Source organism: Cryptomeria japonica, chromosome 1 (genome assembly GCF_030272615.1).
Source record: "Cryptomeria japonica chromosome 1, Sugi_1.0, whole genome shotgun sequence".
NCBI classification, from domain to species: domain Eukaryota; kingdom Viridiplantae; phylum Streptophyta; class Pinopsida; order Cupressales; family Cupressaceae; genus Cryptomeria; species Cryptomeria japonica.
Window position 1 is genome coordinate 571,231,948 of NC_081405.1, and position 6,694 is coordinate 571,238,641.

The following is a 6,694-nucleotide window of genomic DNA, read 5'->3' on the forward strand; positions in this document are numbered from 1 at the left end:
AATAGAAAACCAAATTTACTGACGTGTAGCTTCTTATGGTTGTCCTTCAACATTGTGTTGGGCTTGGGTGTTATCCTAAAGGTTTGGCAATTTACATGGATAGTTTGTACATTTGAATCTTGACTAGGGATGTATTATGTTATATAAGAATTGAATATCATCTAGTTGTAAGTAGGTCATTGATTGAAACTAAATTAACTTTTGGCATTAGATAACCTTTTTTTAAGTTTGTCATTTTTATATGGGAAGATTTTTTAAGATAGGCTATAGATTGTTATCGGTTATAGATTGTTATCCCATTAATTCTCATATGGAGAAGAAAGAAATTGTATTATTTCTAATGGCAAATTTTAGAAGTTGAGGATATTATAAAAAGGTTTAAGATGGTAATATTGAATTTTTTAAATTTCAGAAAGAGTTTCTAAGTGGAGTGTAAATTATTTAATGTGGAGTGGACATATAATGAAAGGTTGAATATTGCGTCAAATCCTAGCTTAGAAATAAAATTTCAATTTCAAGAAACAATTTTAATATTTTTAATGTAAAATACATAATTATATATTATAAACAATTCTTATATTTTTTATATAAGATATATAATCATACCTAATATTTAAAGTACAATAGTTATCACAATAAAAATAGTTTTTAAGCGATGCATGCTCTCAATCTTAATTCAAATCAATAAAGTTTAAGCCAAATACTAAGATAGTGAAGCATCTAAACGTATAGAATCATATTGAATAATCCTAAGAGGATGAAGCATTTGCGACGTGTACAATCATATTGAATAATTATTCATTATTCATTCAAATCAATAAAGTCTAAGACAAATCCTTAGAGGATATAGCATCTGTGACATGTAGAATCATATTGAATAACAACTTTTTTCATACAAACTGTGGTCTCAATCTTGTGGTTGTGATCCTCACTCATTTTCCAAAGAGAATTGTATTGTACAGAGGAGACAAGTATTGTGGCTCTCAAGCCATGGTTGAATACAATCAGAATGGAACAATTGTCGGATTCTACAAGGAATTTCACAAACCTCTTCTCCCATTACAAAATCATCCCTGCAAACTCCGCAAAAAAGTTCATCGTCAACATGAAAAGCCAAAATTATTACAGTGGGTAGTGCCTTTACTATTTCTTTTGACTTTCTCTCGTTCTCTATTATCTTCATAATCCTTTCCAGAATGCAATTGAATGTACGAAAGGCCTCACGTACCCACAAAATTTGGTCAGGGAAATCATCCTCGTGAAGTTCAATACAATGAAATTCAAAAAGTAAAGACCTGTGACGGAGGATAAGTTGTTGGTTATTTGTTAATGCTTGTGGCGACCCTTCAAAACAAGCTGTAAGAATTAATTCAAATTCAAGAGAGTTTATGGACAGGTTTGTTTAAGTTTTTTATAAGGATAAACATGTTTTGAAGGGGCTTCGAAACCCTTTACAATCAGAGAGATGCCACCAAAAAATGGAAAAAACTACTAGTAGCGAACCACAGGTTTTTAAAAGGACCTGAAACCTTATGGACTTATGGGCATCCAACTCCTAAAACCCAAAAGTTGCACAAAGCATAAACAAGAAAACTAGGCAGCCACAACCAACTAGATGCCAGCTTATTATCAAAAGATAAACTATTACAAAACATGCTAGTAAAAACATAAGATCTAAGTCAACAAACAATAGACCTCAAGAAAAATAGAGGATGAGGTATTTTCAAGCACCCTCAGCCAATAAGAAGGGTTTTCCTAGGCTCCCTCAACTTGTAACAACATCACCAGGCCACAACAAGCCAAACCTGGACCTAACCAAAAACAACAACTGACCAAACTGGGCCCTTGAAAACTGCTAGCATCCAGTCTGTCCTTGACAAAAACAATAAACATGGGATTTTTCAAGGCTCCCTCAACCATAACAGTGCGTTTTACACGGCTCCCACAACCAAAAGTAGGGTTTTTTCAAGATCTCTCAACCATGAGCATGGGCTTTACAAGGCCCCCACAACCTAAGACAGTGGGTTTTTAAAAGGCTTCCCTAGCCTTTATCTTGAGACTGAACAGAGATAAGCACGTGAAACCCTCCAAAATCCCCACCTCAATTGGGGATAAAGTAGGAGAAAAAAATTGAAGACCATCCTCTGCTCTCCAATAGGAAAAAAATAGGGCACCAACAACCCCCTGCTAGTACGTCCCAACATCAACAATAACACCCAACTCTACCTCAATAGGAGAAGGGTTTACTCTAGTAGCATCCCCAACCAAAATCACCATCATGGAAGGCATAACCTTCAAAACCATAATAACGGGGATAGGCATAGCTCCCAAAACCATAGCCATGAGACTGAGCTTCATCTTACCAAACATGACCTCCACCTCAATAGGAGATGCACGGAAAAAATCAGCACAAAAGCTAGCATCAACTCCCTTAAAATCAAAAGATAGAGCTTCATTGAACCCTCAACAGCAAACCGAGGCAAATCTGATAGCATCTAGCTCCACCTCAAAAAGAGAAGGGCCAACCCCAGCCACAACCATCTCCCCGCAATAGAAAAAAGGTCCACCTCCATAGGAAAGAGTAGAGAGGCCAAAAAATGCATAACATGAAGCAGAAAAATCACAGCCAAGGAAGCAAGTTGAGAGGGGATAATAAAACCGTCAACACAGGGAAGGATGGATCCAAGAGATATAACTAGTAGAAAAAAGACCCCCTCCACCAAAGACTCCTAAAAAATAGAGGGCACCAAAAAACAACAAAAAACACACCCCCAAACATCACCAGGAAAAAACAAGAGGGGCTCCTAGCAAGAAGATTCCAAGAGGAAAGGAAGGAACCGCCAGAGGCACACCACCAAGTCGATCCCCAAGACGGTGAAATAGTAGAAGAGCCAAAGAGTTCTCTTCCATCCGAGACAAATAAGGGAATGCCTCACGCCAAAGCACCACCAGCTCATCCCACTACACCATTCAAAACGCCCACCAAGCATCTCCAAACATGATCTCCAACCACTGCAGAAGCCGCTCACAACGTACAGACATGATCCCAGGGAAAAACTAAATAGACTCAAACAACCGCAAAAGGCAATATCAACACGCAGGGGTGTGGGCATCCCCAAACCAGATCTCCAGCCACCACAATAACCGCTCACAATGCAGAGACCAGCAACCAAACACGAGCCCAGGGCAAAACCAAGCCCGCACATACATTCGTAGGAGGTAAGAACAACACACGGGGGAAAGAAATGAACACACACCAAGATGCCCACTCCCCCACCATCTGCATCGGCATCCTCATCGCCATCTTCTAGGTCTTCAACCGACAAAACCCTAGCTTTCCATCCACTACTTACTCACTGGTTCCCGCTCATCGCTCTAAAACATTACCGATTTGTTTATGTTGATCCTTCTTTCCTTAATAATACTATCTGCCAATTTTGGTGATTAAGTATAAAATATTTTTTATGCGGACTCTATTGTGACCATCATACGATTAATTGTATAACTAGGGGAGTAGACTATTTGTGTCACTAACCAATTAAGAGTCAAAATGTCAACTCAATTGAGATCATATATTAGGTATTAAGAACTGAGGTCTTAGGTTCATCTTAAACCAATTAAAAAATAAAAAGGATAATTATTAAATGTCAAAATAAAGTGATACACATGATAAATAGAGTTTGATAGTGGCATATTTGTAGAGCCCAAAATTCTTGAGTTCAAAGTACAAGTCATTATCTGTATCCTATCGCATCTACCTGAGATTTTGACTTTAATGATTAAAATTTTGCGGCTTGGTGATTGTCATGCACAACCATTTTGTAGAAAGGTTTTGGGGACAACTTTTAGTAGATTCATCCAGTTTTGTGGTCCTTGGGAGACTTTTGATGTTTTTAATGCATTTGTGATTGCAAGCAGCCTAAAATGGTCCCAAAAAAGGTTTTCAATTTGGCAATTTTGAGGGTGGCCTAGATGATGTTTTGGTTGCAAAAGTCTATGGTTTACATTTCATTTCATTTGGAGGTGATTTGATATAAAAACAAAAAAAAGTTTAGCCAAGCCCTTGGAGGGACTTGACATGCATAAGCGGTTGTCATAGTTTGATCTTTCAAGTTGCAAATTTTGAGTAATTAGCTTCAATGTGACTTTTGTGTTCTTCTATAAAGATGTCTGAGCATCTAATTTTCTTACCATGATATTGATGTCGATATTAGAAATAATCAAAAATCAAATGTTGGCCAATTTTTATTTGTTTTTAAATTTATGTCATTTAAATTATCTTTATAATGTGGTTTGATCTTAATTGGCAAGAGAAATGAGTTGATGGAAAAAATCAAGTGGTTAGATGTATTACTCTGGGCAAGTGAAATGTTAACTAAGAATGAGAATGGTGTTTGTTCTAAAATTTCCTTGTATTCATGTTCTTGGCACGTGATAGAATTTCACATTTCTACAACAACATGATGAAAATGTTTCTATGAAATTGGTAAAATGAGATATCATTTCCTTTTACATATTTAACAAACTAATAATGGTTTTACTCTTGGCATTGTGGGCCTTATGTGCTATGGTAAAAATTTTGCTGTAATAATTCATTTTCTCCCATGTGAGTTACTTTTCCAATGTTGAAATTTTATTATGAAAGAATATATATTAACTACCAGTCATAAGTATAAAGTTATAAGGTATATTTAATACTACTCTCCTCCTTTCATTTTGCTATTTTTCCACTTTCCTAGTGCCTTTTTCACCTGCACTGTCTCCATATATTGACGAAATAAAACAAATTGAAAACATTGAGAATATTAGCACAAATTATAAAATTGTATATTGATATTTTTGTTACTGTACAATCACAAAAACATTGCTTGAATTTATAGACTTGCATGGATAGGAAGAAAAAAAAATTGGAAACTACTAGAAGTTCCCATGTGCTAGAAAGTTCTTATCTAAATATTCTAATTATAATGTTTTCCAACACTTTCCAAGATTTACATTATCACTTAATTGGATAATCTTTATCACTTTTTTAAGATAAATATTACAAACCCAAGATAAACATTATCTCCAACACTATAACTAGTTTTGTGCTAAGTTCTCTATTCCTATGCAATGGAATCTAAAATGCACTAAGGAAAGGTCTTATTTGTATGTGTTAGCATATTCTTTCCTATCTTTCAATGCATTTTAATTGTACGGACTCCAAGAAAATCAATATGTGAAATGGTTTACATTAGCACTTGGGTGGTATGCATTTGTTTTGCTTCAGAAAGGATTTTATTAGTTATTAATAGATGAAGTCGAGAATCTTGAGAAGTGGGTTAATACTACAAACTTTTATGTTATGATATAGAATACAATTTAAATGAATATAGAGTTGTCCTAGATGATTTTGGATTTTACTATATTAAATGGATAATTGTTTTCATTAAACCTTTGGCATCAGTTTTATTTCCGGATGTTGGTAGTGTTGGAAATTTGAGGTGTATTCTCATTGATGTCAAACTTGTCTATTGTTTCTTTGATGACAGTCTGTGTTGTTCATAATTGTGTGTTGAGATAACAAAAGTGAAGAGGAAATCGGAGTTATTCAGTTGTGTGGATGTAGTATATGATTTGGAGTGAGTGTTCAAATGTTGTTATGTAGACTGGTAGTGATGTTAAGTGAGTGTCAAATGTTTTTGAAATGCTGCAATAGTGGAAGTTATAATATGCAGAATAGAGTATTTAATGTCCTTATAAAAAAATGATCCATATTCTTTGTATTCTTGATGATGATGGCTTCCCATTCTATATATAATATCTAAATTTTGTGGATGTTGCACTATCATGTTTTTAGGTCCTCAATTTCTCTAATGATGAAGTTAGTTGTGGAAATTTGCTAATAGTGAGGTTGTCTATTAGGACTTGTCTGAAGAATAGTCTACATTGTTGCACTGTATTGGTTCAAATGTTGTGGCTTGGAGGACATGTTCATATGGTTCGTGCAATGTTCTAGTTCAAATTTCTAGTGTTAATTTGATGGCAAGTGAAGATATTTTGTTCTATGTTTAGCATTGTATGTTGTGTTCTCTGGTCAACTCAGTTGATTTATCTTATTTGGATCATACTCTTTTGGTTCAGATATGCATTAGAGGTTTGAGTTAGAATTTTGATATGGGTCTTACTGTGGCATGTGTAGATCTACATTGTATACTTTGTATTGGGTGATGTTTTGGGGCCAACTAGTTAGCATGCTTCAATGTATTTTTACACATTATGTTGGACGAGAAATTTGAAGGATGTGCTAGTGTGTGCAATTCATTGGAATCAACTTAGAAATATTTATTTGGGCCCCCTCTATCTATTTGACTGGATCACATTATGTATAAATGTTTGTGGTCGCTGACTTTATGAAGTAGTCACCCGTGAGGAGGGACCTCAAGGAGATCAGTTCAAACTGGTTAGCAAGAGTAAACACAACGAAAACACACAAACATGATAGAGGAAATACATAATAGATAGTTTACTTGCATTAAATTTGATTACATCCAACCGGTAACAACCGGATTACATCATACCGACACACATGCCTGGTCGAATAGGTCACATCGGGACCTTGAATCGAAAGATCTATCTTCTAGGCATAGTCTATTTCTGATTGATTCTAATTGATCTTCAATTGATTGCATTCTAAAGCATGATTACAAATATA